This window comes from Erpetoichthys calabaricus, chromosome 12 (assembly GCF_900747795.2).
Source record: "Erpetoichthys calabaricus chromosome 12, fErpCal1.3, whole genome shotgun sequence".
Taxonomy (NCBI): domain Eukaryota; kingdom Metazoa; phylum Chordata; class Cladistia; order Polypteriformes; family Polypteridae; genus Erpetoichthys; species Erpetoichthys calabaricus.
This window is the reverse complement of record NC_041405.2, coordinates 62,580,949-62,598,649: the sequence shown is the minus strand read 5'-3', so window position 1 is coordinate 62,598,649 and position 17,701 is coordinate 62,580,949. Positions and strand designations below refer to the sequence as shown.

Below are 17,701 nucleotides of genomic sequence, written 5' to 3'. Positions count from 1 at the left end.
TGTTAAATGCTAGATATATAGGCATTGATGGGTTCTTTGCACATGAAAACACTATTTAACACTGGATAAATACAGATGTATGTTGATACAATGAAAAATAGCAAGAATTTATTACAGTTTCCAAATAGTCATTAATATCTTGTAAGACAGTTGAACTACACAAGTTTAGTTCCCAAACCTCTTTTCCAAGGATCTTCCATGTATTTGTTCATTTCTATCAACAACACAACTGTTTCTAATTAACAAGAATGTGATTAGTTGAAGCGGGTGTGCTAATGGTGTAGTTTAACAGATACAATTGTGCATTGGATGGTAACCACAAAAACTGGACTGCCTTGAGAATAGGTTTGGAAATGGCTAAGCTAACGTGCTTCGGCAGACATAAAATCATAGTTATGTACCAACAAGGTTTTAGACAATATGCAAAAGCACTTCAAGCTAGATCCCAAGATGTGGTGTTCAAGCCATCATGAAGAAATTTCAAGAAAGCTGACAAGTAGAAGACACCAAAATCTGCCAGCTTCTGCATATAAAACCCACCTTCTTAAAGAACGGAAGAAAATTCTGTGAAGTGCGTGCTAAGCATCTGACAGAGCTATCTGGCACAAAAGTACTGCGCATGTTTTGGCTCAGTAAAGTAGCCTTGTTGAATGTCTTACAAATAAAAAAACATTCTTGCCCTTCATAAAGAGTCCCAAACTCAACATAACTGAACCTGCATAATGATGTTTTCTGCATGGGTAGTATATTTGAGATTTAAACATTGAAGAGTGTTGGGAAGCTTTTTACTGGCTTTACTGAGGGTCTCCCTTTTGACGCTCTCGAGGGTTAGGGTCTGTAGCGAGTGGGCCGAGTGTCAATGTTAGGGCAAAGCTTCTGGTATAGTACAGCCAGTCTCAGGGAAGATGGAGAATGGAAAGAGATGAGAAGAGAAAGGAGGGTAAAGGGGAGAGGGTGAGATAGTGATGGAGAGGGGAGGTTTTTGGGTTGGGGTAGAGAGACTGAAGAAGCATGGGGGATTAGAGGGAGGGAAGAGAGGGGTGAAAGGGGGGGGGGGCAAAAGCGTGGCTCAAGGGCTGACTTTCAGTAGATTTGCTTATTTTCTCAATAATGATTTTTAAAAAGATGTATTTGCCAAGTAGTATACCAGCTCCCTGCTTCAAGGGTAAGATTTCTATTTCATGTTAGAACTCTCTGATTATGAAGTCAGCTTTGTGCTGAAGAAGCCAGGGTATAAAACCGTGACACTAATAGATCCTATTTGAAATATGAAATGCTCCTTGTGGTGAAAACATAACATGCCCTTCATAAAGAGTCCCAAAGTCAACATAACTGAACCTGCATGGGACAAGAAAAATTCTAAAAAGCAAAAAGTAGAGTAATGTCAAGTCCTGAAAGAAGCTTGGAAGAATTTACCACTGAACTCCTTGGAAAAAAAAATTACACATCAGTGAAGCAAAATGAATTGATTCACTTTTTCAGTTTAAAGGAGAAAATACTGACTTGTTTGAAAAAACAAGAAGTTTTTGTTACTTTTTGTTATATCAATATTTATTTGTGTTTATTCTTGTTAGGTTTGATTTGAGAATGGCAGAGTGACATAGTCAGAATAGAAGCTGTTAAAAAGATTATCACCATTAAACAGCTAAGCAGAGACCTGAATCAAAATGAAACAACTTAAGAAATTTTACAGAAGCTTGTTAAATAAATAATAAATAGATAAATTAATGCACACACACAAACACATAAACTATGGTTTGAACTTTGAAGTTACTGTCTCAGTTAGGCATTATGCAGGCATATTGCCATTGTTATAAAAGGAGCCCCAGTAGCTTTTCTGGACACATTGCTGCTGAATAATTTTTTGGATGAAAATACTCTGTGTGCATCAAAGAGAGGGTGTGCCACATTTTTTGTAATAGCACTCAGTTTTGTTTTAATCCCTCCCTCTTCTACTACCTCCAGGAGGTCCAGAGTGTATCCTATAACCAAACCAGCCATTTAATTTCTTTGTTGATTTATGTGGGAGTCTCCTGAAATGATGTTACTAGACCAGCACACCACAGAGTAGAAAATCACTCTGGTCATCACACTACTCATTTCATAAATAAAAGTAAACCTTTGCCGCTATAAATTTCCAATGATCTAAACATTTCAACTGAATGATCCACTGGCTTATCCAGCACAAGATTTCAAATATGGTTTATGCTCTGGCGAGCGCTTTTCTCAAACATAAAACCATTAGCTGTAATTCTACTTTCATGGCCTTTCCAGTCACTTCTCAGGTCAATTGTTGAATCTAAGCATTTAATGAATTGCTGTACCTTTTTTCTTTTAAGATATGTATTTTAAACAGGTTTTAATTTAGAAAGAAAATGATTTGACCATGTTCTTCATTAATTTCTAATTAATAACCTTCATATCCTGAATGTACATTATTTATTTGATTAAGTTTTTGTTAACATCAAGCTTACCAAATCTACTCCATTTTTTCTCATAATTCATCTGGCATTTCATTCCATATTCTTCAGCTGTAACTTCTTCGCCCACACATTATGTGTGGGCTACAGGCATATTATGAGTTCATATGATACATTTGAATTTATTCAATAGACTTTATATCCTTTAATATATCATTACTGAGCAGTGTAGTTCAATTCATTACCCACAATAATAGTTAAAGGAGGACTCTTGGGCTTCTCACATGTTACACAAAATTATTTATTCTGAAATCTCTTCACTCCAATAAAAACATAAAATATAAATAATATGTCTAAAATTAAATGCAAAAAAACTAAACATATTGTCATTTAATTCAGCTCTCTTGTATTTGAATGAGCTAACATAAAACTAAAACATAAACACAGACATCCATAAGCCATATATTTGCGGTAACTGTTTATTGTGCCTTGCATCCCATCCCATATTATTTAAGACTCATGTGTAGAATGATATTTCTACCTGGGAAAAGCATCATTTTTTGCATTTGAGTGTAGTTATGGTTACATCAGTGCCATCTCAAACTTTTATAGTGCATAACATCTTCAGCAGAACTGTGAAATTATTCAGTGTTTTCAATCTGAAACAAATTTTTCATTCTGAAAAATAAACAGCAGTATTTGGCTTGGTCTGTCCATTAAAGATGACAGAAAAGTGTCCAAGAGAAACTGTCATATTAGAAGATCTGAAAAAGAACTATGTTCCAACAACTAAACAAACTATTTCTTTCAGTTATTAAAAGCAAAGGATTTATTAGGGCAATGTTGTTGGGTTTTGGATGGTATGAAACTGTCATATTAGAAGATCTGAAAAAGAAATATGTTCCAACAATTAAACAAACTATTTTTTTCAGGTATTTAAAAGCAAAGGATTTATTAGGGCAATGTTGTTGGGTTTTGGATGGTATGAAAGTTAGATGAAAATTTTAGGCTGTGAGCTGCTAAATATTTTTGGGTCTACTTTTTATTTCACATAAGATTATTTTTTTCTTCACTGATATTAAAACTAATTCTCATAATGGCTAAACCAGTGTGAAGATAATTTGGACCCTTTGTGATCCCTCTCTGCCACCTTTTCCAAATCAATTAATTTAGCTTAAAGACTACAACACTCAATATGCAAGTGGACATCAGGCCACCAAACATAACACACTTGTTTCAGGATAAGTTACAGGCAGCAAGAAGCTAATTGTAAATTTTTGGAAGAAACATGGGGTTCTCAGATGAATTTCACTCCACACCCTATGTGTTTACTTTAATTGAAAAAATTGTTTTTTTCATATGCAGTAGTTATTAGGTAATTCAGTGGTACAGTACTGAAGGAGTCAATATAAGAATATCAACTGTCAACTGAATATCAACTGAATGCTGTGTTGAATTATCTGCTTCTGATTTCTGCTGCCTCTCCCTGTGGTTTCAAAATCAAGTATGAGTTTAACCGTTAAATTTATTTAACTTACACCAATTGCGCCACCAAATCTTTAAGAATCATGATCTCATGAAGAAAGCCTACTGTATCTAAAGGTGTATAATTCCATTTTCATTGCTACTCATTGTTATAAGTGCAGGATTACCTACTGATGTCACTTAAAACATTTGAAAGATTCCTTCAGTGCGGCTTCTAGAAGATTTGACCATATTATCTGGGAGAACATTTCAGTTTGGCTGGATTTGATTTAATGCCATTAGTGATGCAATGTCCAAAGTAACTGACTTTGATGAGGTCTTTAGCATTCATTTTGGGAACAAGCTGGATGTTGTGAAACTGTTGTAACATAGTACAAATGTTAGTACCATATTCCTCTTTGGTCATTTTATGAACTAAAATGTAATTGCTAAGGTGTTCATACAGATGTCTCTTGGAACATATTCTACTCTGTTATAATGTAAAAGTTAGGCATACAAAGTATAACATTTCATGAATGTTAAAGTTTGTGTCATCAACTCTTTATTATTATTAATTACTGTGATAAAACTTTCTTGAATGCATATGTAGTTATATATATCCAGAACATTAATATTTTTTTAGATATTAAAACAAGATTATTTATTGTTACTATGTTTTTATAGAGGGCACCACTTCTGGTATTCAAACTAGTAATTTTTGTACCAGTTCACCACCTTAGTGTTAAGCTTTTTCTCTAAAATTATACTATTTTTCAGTTTGGAAGAAAGGCCATAGCTTTCATGTCCACTCTATTGCAGTGCTGTTTGTCATCACCTGGGTAACTTCACTAACATGCCTGCTGTATGATTATAATAATTTATAGGAAATTAGGTATTGCTTTGAGTTTCACTTTAAGGCATTCCTTTTCTAAGTTACTATATGCTTATTGCTTTTGACTATTTTTTGCCATTTGAAGACCTAGATTTTGTGTTTTATTTTGGCTTGCTCCTGGTCTGCCTATCATTAGTTATTAAACCCTACTTGATTGTGTATGTTCATGCCAGGTTTACAACCTTCAAAAATGATGCAGTAATAGGTCACTTAAACTTTGCTAACACTATTACACATGCAATGGAATGAGGGGTCAAAATGTAGAAAGAAGAATGTAGAATGAAGACGGTGCACTTTACATAACTACTGAATTTGAATTTGTCTCTTGTGAATTTTTCAGTAACCGGTATATATAAGCTTTCCATTATCTATTTTCTTTTGCATGTCCAGGCTTTACTTAAAACAAATGCAAAAACACAGCATTAAAAAAAAAATCTTATGACCATTTTATTTTGCTTTCCATTAATTCCTTCTGTTTTCTCTTAAAATTCAAAAAGCCATAGACAGTGTGTTGGGTTGGCTCATCTTAATTGAGTTGTCCAGCGATGCCTGTTTTAATCCTCCCACACAGACACTTTTTTCCCCGAGTAAATGTGTATGCTAACTCCTTCCTCTTCAAATACACAGAAAGCTTAAACCACATTGGTTTCCCTGGAGTGCTGGATTAGTACACTACAGCTGCTACCAGCTTCTCACTCCAGGCCATATGGTGGAAATCAGCTACTCAATATGGGGACAGTAGATTATGAACAATAATCTACAACATTTTGCTCTTACATTGCTTGTATTATGCCTGATGGAGCACAGTCAAATATTTTTGGTTTTTGATACCCTGCCCTTTTTTAGCAAATGCTGGACTATGATCTGAAATGCAACAAAAAATAAATGAGTAGTTGTTCATGCTTTTGTAAATTTACTCCCTAGTGGAAGATTTCACCTGGAATGAATTCATGGGTAGCCTATTACTTTCTCAGTAGCATACTTTTCTTCAAACCTAAGAAATAAAACTCACAGGAGTGATGGCCTTTTCAAGTTCTAATTTTCAAAAAATGTTGTTTGCTCTTCCATTGGTTTGGCGAAAACTGAATGCTTTGCAGTTTCTTAGAACTAGATTAAGAATATTTTTAAAATATTCAGTTTTCTCCTTAAGGTTTTCAAATTAAGAGGCATTTTGTGTAAATTGTTAAAAGAGGAATTAAGATGGCCAAAGAAGAACATCTTTCCATGTGGGGACTGTGCCAGAGAAAAGAGGTTAATTTGAAGCAGATGTGCTTGTTTTAAGTCTCTGGTGGCTATAAATGAACAAGTCTACAACATTTACACTACCAATTACATGAACTCAAGCATTTTGGGGTGGAACATGAAGATTGTGATAAAAGTAACTATTTGCAATTTGCACTGGGAGTAGACAGATTATATTTGATTCATTGATGTACCTTAGGAATGAATTATGCATTACATTCTCCTTCAATTTGTTGGACTGTCTCTTTAGTATTAAGATATACAGTGTACTTAACAACAGAGAACCCAAAAGTAATAAATGCCTAATCACTGCCCTGCTTGATTATAAATCTAGTAAGTGCTATAGTTATGTGCATGTGAGGCAACACATGCATATATTCTATATCTGTTGAACTATAATAGTTTAGAATTATGACAGAGAAAACCTCTGTTCTTTTACATAATGTGTGAAATCTCTAGTACAGGTATTTTAGTTAAAAAGTGTTCTAGTGAATACTGGGAACAATTAATTGTAAAGAATATAACACACTTGGGAGGTGGTGTTATTAAAAAATAGCTGTAAAACTCACACTTCAAGGATGAGTGCACTCTTGTTTTGTTTAATATAAACTATACCATTTTTAGGGTTTGCTATGAAAAGAGTTTAAAGCTACACACACACACACACACACACATATATATATATATATATATATATATATATATATATATATATATAATATATATATATCCATCCATCCATCCATTATCCAACCCGCTATATCCTAACTACAGGGTCACAGGGGTCTGCTGGAGCCAATCCCAGCCAACACAGGGCACAAGGCAGGAAACAAAGCCCGGGCAGGGTGTCAGCCCACCGCAGTACATATATATATATATATATATATATATACTAGGGGGCTTTTCCCCCTTACTCGCTTCGCTTAAACACCCCCCATCCCCTCTCTCTGTGGGCACACTTCACGCTCACCACTTCATGTCTCTGATGAAGCCTTGTGAAGGTGGGGGGGGGGGGGGGGGGGCTGAATGCACACCAAGGAGTTGTGGACGAATCAGCTGATGGCTTGCAGCTGCTGCTACTGAGCTACATGATCTGCATGTTACGCTGTGCAACGATCTTTTAAAAGCCTATACAGCAGCTGCTGCTACCGCACTGCATGATCTGCATGCCACGCTGCGCGGCGATCATTTAAAATCCTGTACAGCAGCTGCCCTTTTGTCTCACTTCCTTGTCTCCCAAGACATTAAAGTTTCTCAGAGAAATTGTTTGTAAGTACGGCGTGATGTGCAAGTAGTCTTGTGGGACTTTAAAGTGCCTCCCCGAGATGATCACATCTTGACCCAAATTTTTTTTATATAATATATATATACTGTATATATATATATATATATATATATATATATATATATATATATATATATATAACTACTTAATGGGAGAATTGCTGAAAAACAGAAATATAGATAATGTAAGAAAAATGTATTCAGTAAAACTTATATTTGGGGTGTCCACTATTTCCAAAATCATGAAGCAGCTGATGTGAAAGCCCCTACTGCAAGGAGTTCAATGCTTTAGGGTCAGAGGTCATGGTGTGAGGCATTTAATAAGAGATAATAAAGAAATAGCCACTTTATTTTTCTTCATTTTATCAATGATACTATAATAGTACTGCTGCATTTTCCTAATTAGAGGGTATGTTTGTGGTAATGATTGTTGTGTGTTTAAGATGGCCACAGTGTGGCAAAGCAACAGCATCAATAACAAACACTCTGTAGTTTGGTCTGTAAGATTTGCCTAACTATATAATAAATAAAGAAATTATTGTATTTTTTAATACATTCATTTCTCTATAAAACTTTATTATGCATTTTTGTTTAAGGCAGAGTTCACTCAGTTACTGACAATTTTCTTTTTTGTAGCATTTGCACATTAAAGAAATGCTCAAGTATTTTTCGGGTCTTTTTATTTTCACTGAAATGAGTGAGTTGTGATGAGGAAATTGCTTGTCTAGTTGACAGGTAGGTGACCGCACTGAGTCATAAAAGCCCAGAATACACTAGATTTAATTGTCACATCTAATACTGTATATATTGGTATCTTCTGAGAACACTTTTGTTCTTTCCATATGATTATGTAAAACAGTGCATTGTTTTTCTATAAATCATATACTAGTTGCACTAAAGGTTTTAATAGCTTTTATGCATTATTTTAATTTCATTCTTCAGTTCTCTAATGGGAACCCACCTATCAGCAACATAGCTGTCATTTCTAAAGATTTCCAACCAACTTTATGGCAGTGGAGTAGGTGTACAGTACATGAAACTAAGCAAGAAGATAGGAAAGATGTATAACATCAGTTGACAGTTATTTAGAAAGGTGAACCCATGTTTCATGTTCTTTTTTTCCAGTTTCCTACTCATGTACTCATACATAAAAGTATCTTTTCAGTTGGGGCAACAAGCTGTCATAGTGGATAACATTGCTGCCTTACATCTCTGTGAACCCTACTTCAATTTCCTGTACTGGTTGTCTTTTTGACCCTGGCCTTGCATTAACATGGGCTTCCTCAGAAGACTCTGGTTTCCTCCCACAGTTTAAAGAAAATCTTTCAAATTGTTAGTCAACTGATAGTCATCCCAGTTTGTACTTGTGCATTCTGCTTTGAATCATACACCAGGCTGAGGCTCCATGTGGCCTTTTGTCGTATAAGGAGAATTTGAGAAGTAGATGGATTCATCTTTGCAGTGGGTATAGCTGCCTTTTTTAGACCAGGATGCACTGCAGCATGTTTAAAAAATGGGGGCACAACCCCCACACTAATAGAATCATTGATAATGGCTAGTAAAGATGGGCCCAAAACATCAAAGGCTTCCACTAAGAGGTGTGGTGGTATAATATCAAGAGGACTGGGAGCTGGTTTAAGGGTGTCAATAGTTCTTTTTAGCTGTGAAAGTGAGACAGGATCACAAGATTCGAATACAATACCATGATTAACAGTAGGAAGTTCATAGTCAGTTGGAACAATACCACAGCGAATTTTATCAATTTTACTAACAAAGAATGAAAGAAATTGCTCACATGAAAGAACAGTGCTATTTAATCCCATCACAGAATGAGGGTGAATGGCCGCATTAATTGAATTAAATAAGATGACAGAAAACTAAATCAGCGAAGAAATCAGCCTGCAACCTGGAAGTTGAATAGAGAGTCCTAAAAATCTGTTTAGAAACAATCAGACCATCTTTTTTCCAACGCCGTTCCACAGTTCGGCAGGCGTAGTTTCATTTAGCCAGGAGTCAGGTCTTCCCTTATTACAGCGTATCTTGAGCAGAGCAATTGAGTCTAATACCGTTTTACAATTCTAAGACAGAATCATCGATACAATCATATTGGACATGCACATCAAGACTAGAGAATATGGTTTTAAAATTGGATATAATAGAATAATTTAAAAAGCGAGAGCAGCGTGCAGCACAATTAGTAGTAGGGACATCTACAGTAATATTCAAATCCATCATTACAGAAAAGTGATCAGTAAAAGAAACATCGCATAAATCAATATCATTAACTGAAATATCACATGTAAGAATGAGATCAAGGGTATGACCGACAGAGTGAGTTGGCATATTAATATGCTGGATAAAATCAAATGATTCCAATAGTGATAAAAAGTCATTAACCAAAGGTTTCGATTGACAACAAACGTGAATGTTAAAATCACCAACAATAAGTACTTTGTCATGGGAGAGGATGATATCAGCCAGGAGATCAGAGAATTCAGAAATGAATATATCATTAATTACAGGAAGGTCTATAAACCACAGCAAACAACAAAGAAGGGGAGCTGCACTCTTCGAAAAGTTGCAGTTCGAAGCGACTAAACAGACCCTTTGTAAGGCTCCAACACAAGAACATACTTTTAAAAACATTGGCAATGCCCCCACCATGACGAGTCAGACAAGGAGAGTTTAAAAATGAATAACCTGATGGTACCAAGTCAGTAAAACATGAAGAGTCACCATTTACAACCCAGGTCTCAGTGATGAAAAAGAAATCCAGATTATTTGAGATAATAAAGTCTTGCAGAATAAAAGTTTTAAAATGCAATGTATGTGCACTCAATACATTAAAATTCATAATAATTCAAATAATATATGGCATGTAAACAACAATAGGTAGACAATAAAATATATGATCAAAATAATAATAATGCAGAGGAATAAAGGACAGAAGCAAAAATATTAATGTAATATTAGTTAAGGCAGTATTAATATGCAACAGAGGAAAAATTAGTCCGCTTCTCTCATCTATTGGTTATTCTCAAAATCGATTCATATTTAGACCCAGGGAGAGAATTTTAGAGAATGTGATCCTATATTGATAGAGAGTGGGATAGCAAGATTAAAAAAAAAAAAAGTTATGGAGTTTAGGTATGTAGCATGTTCATCTTCTCTTTGCCATATGCTACCACACATTCATTTTCCAATCTAATTTTTACCATTACAGGGCGGTGGGAAGATACATATTTGAGCAGCTTTTGATCCAAATTAGAAAATGGTTGCATAGTGTACTCCCATTTGTTTCAAGATATATTGACATGCTTTTGTACTCCTTCATACTGCACTAATGTAGGTATGAAAATGAATCTAATTTGCACATCTTTCGTATTTAAAAGGAAACCAATGCACACAGAGAAAACTGCAATGAGAAGATCCATACAGATCCTGAAAAGTCCAGGAACTGGTCATTAGGGCTGTGAGACTGCTGTCCCACAGAGTAGTTAGTCAACACATTGAAATTCTTGATTACATTTACATAAATGAAGATTTCAAAGGAGCAATTTAAAATAAATGTTGAACATAATTATAATTTGTAGCATAACCATGAACAAGAAACTCATTTAGTGTAATATTTTACATATTTTCACTTAGTTTAATTAAAGAGGGAATAGCATAAATACCATCCCATTAAAGTTTTTTAATGCAGCGTTTTTTTCTTTTTTAAGTTTATGGTTGTTTGCCCATAATTTTTAAATAATGACTTATAATGTGAGGAGATTTTGCCACATTGCAAATTTTCAACATTTTAGTTCATTATCAGAAAGTTTAGGAATGCCAAGATGTTAGCTGGCTTACTGGTTATAAAAGGTCTACTCCCTAAAACAAATATTGATTTATTTACCAAGGGCTGAATATAATTTAAAAATACTGCTGAAAAAGCATTTAAAAACAGAGCACCTTCTAAATTGTTATGAAACTGTTACCTAAGAATATGAATAAAATGCTTGATCAGTTCGTATGCAAATAGTACATAAAGTCATAAATTCTTAACAGCTTGCTGTCATAAAACCTAGTTGTTAAGGGTTAAACAAGCGGAAAGATTGCTTTTAAGATAAATGTATGCTTAGCCCACCACAAAACTTAAATGTCTCTTTTTCCCTTTAAATTTCGAAAACTATAGCATTTTTGTTCTCACTGTTAAATGTCACTGTCAGTCTGTGACATGAAAACGGAGGTTTATTTTGCCGGGCCTGTCATGCTTTATGTGTAAACAGCTTATCTTTCACTTTATATAGGGAGAAAGGGGGAAGAGCTGACATTTGATTTTTTAGCTATAGGCTTGATTTCTCTGGTGAGATTCATGCGTCTGCTAGTAATCCATCTTTTGCTTCTGCCAGCTCCTGATTTACATAATGCTATTTCATGAAATAGGATTGCTCAAACTCTGTTTACATTTTGTTTGGGGAGATGAGAACTAAAAGTAGATGCATATTTAAAGGGCCACAAAAATGTGGACATTTAACTTCCCCTATTTGAACTTCTATTAATTCCATCCCATTTTCACAGCCGTGTCTGTCATTGCTTGTAAACTTGTCACAGTTGGGAGCTGCGTGTGCTCTCTGCTGATTTCACATATTGAAAGCCAACATAAAGGACTTATATGCAATGTAGCATAACCTTAATCATTTTATAATCTGTTCTTTCTTAGTAGCGAGAGTTAATGTCTCTTACTTTTTTATCATCAGTGTAATATGAAAAACTGAACAGAAGGGCTTCACTCTTTCTTAGCCAGTTTGTTTGTATACAAGAAAAACATAATTTTTTGTTTCTTTTGAAAAGTTAATGTGCAGCAATCAAAGTGTCTGTATTAAATGATTTATAAAGCTTGATGATGGTGCACTATGATAAACAGTAACTCCTTTCGTTTAGAAGTAATTAGATCAAAATATGCCATAATCTGAGCAGAGACAAATCAAATACAGCTAAACATATATGCAGAAAGTTTGACTTCATGAAACTCTTGCAACAAGCTTTGGGTTTAAAATCTCAATGAGCACTGAGTGCAAAGGTCTTCATTGCACATAGAAATTCCTCTGGATTTGCTTTTACCTTGACTCACTGATAAATTCCACCAAACTGCATTATTCACTTTTTACTGGATTCTCACCTGAGATTGCAACACTTCTTGAGGATTTGATAATCAGAGAGGAGAAAGAAAACGATTTACAAAGAAAATGAAAGTGACAGCCTCTATCAGCCTGAGAGGCAGCTCCACAAAGTTAAGCTGCCGTGTCACGTCCTGCCAATTGAATCATTATCTGACATGGGTGGGCACTAATAAATTGTTAGATGTTTCAGACTGGGCTGAAATGATATGATGGAAATTGCAAAGTGCCATTAGGCCAGGTTTTTAAGAAACATTGAGCCATCTCACCCACACATGCTAACGTATTGTCTCTCACATGCATTTTGCTCATGCATTTGCTTGTGAAAGATACCCATTTGAAGAAAAAGACAACAGAATGTCAGTAGCCTTTAAATGTCTTCAGTCTGATAAATGTAGAACTGTAAGGTAATTTAAAGAAAAAAAAATATGTGTTACAGATGCCATTATACCACTTCTTTCTCATCATATTCTCAAACCAGATGTCAGTGTCACCCACACTGATGCCTTTCACTTGCTCCATATATTAAAATATATTGAAAATTATGGCTTTGTGTTATTATTCCAATATAATAGCTTCATTATTCCTACAACATAATAGAACGTTATTTATCATTTATAAATGCTGAGGGAGTCCAAAGAGAATGCGGTGATGTTAGAAGATATAAGAAGAATCGGTCTCACTCCAGGACCATGGAGAGTAGAAGGGAAAAGATTTGGAAGCAACCAGCTAACCTAGTTAAACCTCCTGAAAAATGGTTATTAAGCTGGTGATGATGATATACAGTAGAGGGTGATGTGTACTGTAAGTCTTCAGATGAATGCAATAAAAGTAGAATACATTATTTATTGGCCTCTATCGCCACTATTTTGACAGCTACCAGTCCTACATCAAGATTACAGGTACATCAGATATCATTTCCTTACTGAGCTCACTGAGTTAAACTGGTTAATTTAGTAGGCTTGGTTTTATGACTGAGTGGCACAGTGGCGCAGTGGGTAGCGTTGCTGCCTCGCAGTTGGGAGACCTGGGAACCAGGGTTCGCTTCCCGGGTCGTCCGTGCGTGGAGTTTGCATGTTCTCCCCGTGTCTGCGTGGGTTTCCTCCGGGCACTCCAGTTTCCTCCCAAAGAAATGCAGGTTAGGTGGATTGGCGATTCTAAATTGGCCCTAGTGTGTGCTTGGTGTTTGTGTGCGTCCTGCGGTGGGTTGGCACCCTGCCAGGGACTGGTTCCTGCCTTGTGCCCTGTGTTGGCTGGGATTGGCTCCAGCAGACCCCCGTGACCCTGTGTTCGGATTCAGCGGGTTGGAAAATGGATGGATGGTTTTATGACCTGAGTTTTTTCATTAAGTATCTTTCTTCTTTTGACTTAATGAGTGCAGCAATAATAATATTTATCATATACGGTACATACTGCCTAAAAATAGTGACAATACTCAGTTGTTAAAATATTTTTGAAGATATTTATTGAACATTGTTATTCCCTTTTCTGGCATAAGTGTACATTTTTTCTTCTAGGTTGTTTAAGAAGTTTACATCATTAAATGTAAACATTTTAGTTACCTCCATTAGTACTACTTTGCTGACACCTTCATCCACGGCAGCTTGCAACGTCTGAGATACAATTGGTTGCTTTTCTTTTTTCCAATTGGAGCACAAGCAGATGAGGTGACTTCCTCATGGTCACACAATGTCAATACTGGGATCTGAATTCACACCCTCAATGATTACAGTCAAATCTTTAATCACTACACCACACTACCTTCTTTGCAGCTGAACAAAACTGCATGTGTTATATGATAAGAGAAAGGGTGAACATATGCCATTGACCTTTAGTTATAAAGGTATGACCTAAGTTAATATATAAACCGTCATTTCCTTGCTTTGACAGAGCAGTGCATTCTGAGCAGATCTGTCATACAGTCTTTAAAAATAAAAGGAGACATGGAGCATTACAAAAGTGAACATCTCTATTACCTTTTACTTATTCATTTTTAAATGTCTTGCTATTCACTCCCATTTATTATAGTCCTTAAAAACCTTTCCATAATCTCTTCAATATCTAGGACTCTAGATTCAGTACAACATGAGGTCTGAGAGTAAAGACAGATAGCTGTCATACAGAAGATAGCCAGTTGTCCTTGCAGAAAGCACCTTTAAGATTAGACTTTTTCCATCTTCCATTTTGTCATGATTAAGATAAAAATATTGTGTGGCAATAGAAGGAGAAATAGTGAGTGACAGCACACATTAGGCAGCTGATGTGTCAAATTTTAAATGAAACTGGTAGTGAATCCCAAGATCTGAGGATTGTCATTGATAAGTTAAATAACTTATAATGCCAAGGTACGTCTCAAACATATGGCAGAGGTTTTTAAAAGCATTTAACTGCACTAGCATTTGTAAATATCAGTGTTGTGTTTCTAGAGACAAACAGAAGTGAAATTAATGTTTTGAAACTCATGCAGTGTTTTTTTTTTGTTTTTTTTCATTCATCATGTTACACCAGCATTGTTGTTTATTTTTCAGGGGCCAACACTGATATATGTGAACATAGGTGAAAAAAGATTAATATAGGAACCTAAAGTGTACCAGTCTATCAGTCATTTTCTAATCCGCTTATCCTGAACAGAGTTACAGGGGTTTGCTGGAGCTTATTCCATCCAGCATGGGGCACAAGGCAGGAACAATTCACCTAACTTGCATGTTTGCATGTTTTTGTGTGATTCCTACATTGCCAATTCACATACTGCTTTGCTTTTTAAAATAGCATTACACTATGATCACTGAGAAAAAATATTAGTTCAGCACCCACCCAGTTTATTTTGGTTACTTCATTTCTTAAAGGACTTTTAAAAAATACTTTAATTTCATACTCGGTTTCTAATTATCATATCATGTTAGTGTATAAAAAAATCAGGCAATTATGTTATTTGGTAACAGTGCACTGTTATTGGATCATTGGCAGTACTCACTTACAAGGGCAGCACAGCTAATATTCTAGTTATTTTGTATTTCCAGCCTTAAACAGGAAATCCTACACAAACACTGGAGAAGGAACAAATTTTAAACATACAAAAACTACATTTAGATTTGAATGCCTACAGCTGTGATGCTGTAACAGTAATCAATAAATCATCCATATATAGTAGAAATTAGTAAAGCCCAGCTATCTGTGCATTACATTAGCTAAGCCTAAAGACAGCAAGAGCCTGAGCAAGGAGCTGAGTAGGATCTGTGGAATGGAAGATTTGAATCTAGTAAATACAACAACAACAACATTTATTTATATAGCACATTTTCATACAAAAAGTAGCTCAAAGTGCTTTACATAATGAAGAAAAGAAAAATAAAAGACAAAATAAGAAATTAAAATAAGACAACATTAGTTAACATGGAAAAGGAGTAAGGTCCGATGGCCAGGGTGGACAGAAAAAACAAAAAAAAAACTCCAGACAGCTGGAGAAAAAAATAAAATCTGCAGGGGTTCCAGGCCACGAGACTGCCTAGTCCCCTCTGGGCATGCTACCTAACATAAATGAAATAGTCCTCTTTGTAGTTAGGGTTCTCACGGAGTCACTTGATGTTGATGGTCATACAGACTTCTGGCTTTTAATCCATTCATCATTGTTGGAACATCACGGTGCTTTGAGTAGGTGGTGGTGGCGCAACCACCAAAAGGACACCGGAAAAGGAAACAGAAGAGAGAGTAGGGGTTAGTACAGATTTTAGAGCCACCATGAATAGTTATTATAACGAATTCGATATGCAGAGTATCAAGATTTTAATTACAGTGAAGTTATGAGAAGGCCATGTTAAAGTAATGTGCTTTCAGCAGTTTTTTAAAGTGCTCCACTGTATTAGCCTGGCGAATTCCTACTGGCAGGCTATTCCAGATTTTAGGTGCATAACAGCAGAAGGCAGCCTCACCACTTCTTTTAAGTTTTGTTCTTGGAATTCTAAGGAGACACTCAGTTGAGGATCTGAGGTTACGATTTGGAATATAAGGTGTCAGACATTCCGATATATAAGATGGGGCGAGATTATTTAAGGCTTAATAAACCATAAGCAGAATTTTAAAGTCAATCCTGAATGACACAGGTACCCAGTGTAGTGACTGGAGAGATGTGCTCAGATTTTCTTTTTCCTTGTTAGGATTCTAGCAGCTGCATTCTGCACTAGTTGCAAACGATTTATGTCTTTTTTGGTAATCCTGAGAGGAGTGCGTTACAGTAATCTAGTCGACTGAAAACAAAAGCGTGAACTAATTTCTCAGCATCTTTCAATGATATAAGAGGTCTAACTTTTGCTATGTTTCTTAAGTGAAAAAATGCTGTCCTAGTGATCTGATTAATATGAGATTTAAAATTTAGATTACAAGCAACAGTTACCCCTAAGCTTTTTACCTCCGTCTTGACTTTTAATCCTAATGTATCCAGTTTATTTCTAATAGCCTCATTGTATCTGTCACAGGTGTCTGGTCACACTTATAGGTAATCTAACTTAGACACCATTAAAATATCCGACTACGCCACCCAGTTTTATTAAGAGACTGGGAACTCCTGAAATTTACCAATAACAGCACACAGGTTTCTTTAAATTGGGAGGTGAGTAAACACACAATGAAAGACACAACAGTAATTTAGAAAAAAGCAACAGTAAGTTCTATTGTACAAGACAATATAAGGTACATTAAAAAGATAAACGAACATAACAGAACCTAAACATATCAGGAATTAATTTCCTTTTTTTTAAAAGGAAAATACACAGTCCACACTCTAAAAGTCCGTAAAAACAAGAATTGTAGGATACAACCTTTAGTGGTGCAGAGTCCAGTTTGGGCACTGTGTTACCCCAACACTTAATTGTTCATGGATGCCCTCTGTTCCCCGGCAGAAGCTGTGTCAAATTGTCGACTCCTTGTCAGCGTCTCTTCGTTGTCCCTTTTTCTTCCACTCTGGGCTCCTTGTGTTGCTGGGACCTAGGCACGCCTCATTTCTCGTCTGTCAGCTTTACTGGGTCCTTTCATGCAGATTCCCTCTCTCGCTGAACCCACATCCGGCGTCTCTTTGTGGAGCTGTCTCTTCCTCCCTGGAAGTGTTGCCGTCCTTGTGCCTCACGTTGTGCCAGCCAGGTACCCTTGTCTGCCTGCAAGCCCCTGTGCCCTGTCCGAGTGTCTTGGCAGCGTTTCCTGTGGACTCTCCCTCCTGCCTTCTGCTGGCCAGCAGTTTATATTTA

At 35.9% G+C, this 17,701-nt stretch overlaps 1 protein-coding gene and 1 long non-coding RNA gene across 2 annotated transcripts in view; both read left to right on the top strand.

Moving 5' to 3' along the window:
* pcdh11 (protocadherin 11) overlaps positions 1–17,701 on the top strand; it is a 970,759-nt gene that overhangs the window by 787,720 nt on the left and 165,338 nt on the right. The window lies entirely within an intron of this gene.
* LOC127529941 (uncharacterized) overlaps positions 15,728–17,701 on the top strand; it is a 119,187-nt gene continuing 117,213 nt past the window's right edge. Inside the window, exon 1 of the long non-coding RNA XR_007936542.1 lies at positions 15,728–16,119. This is a non-coding gene — a long non-coding RNA (uncharacterized LOC127529941). The remainder of the gene's footprint in view (positions 16,120–17,701) is intronic.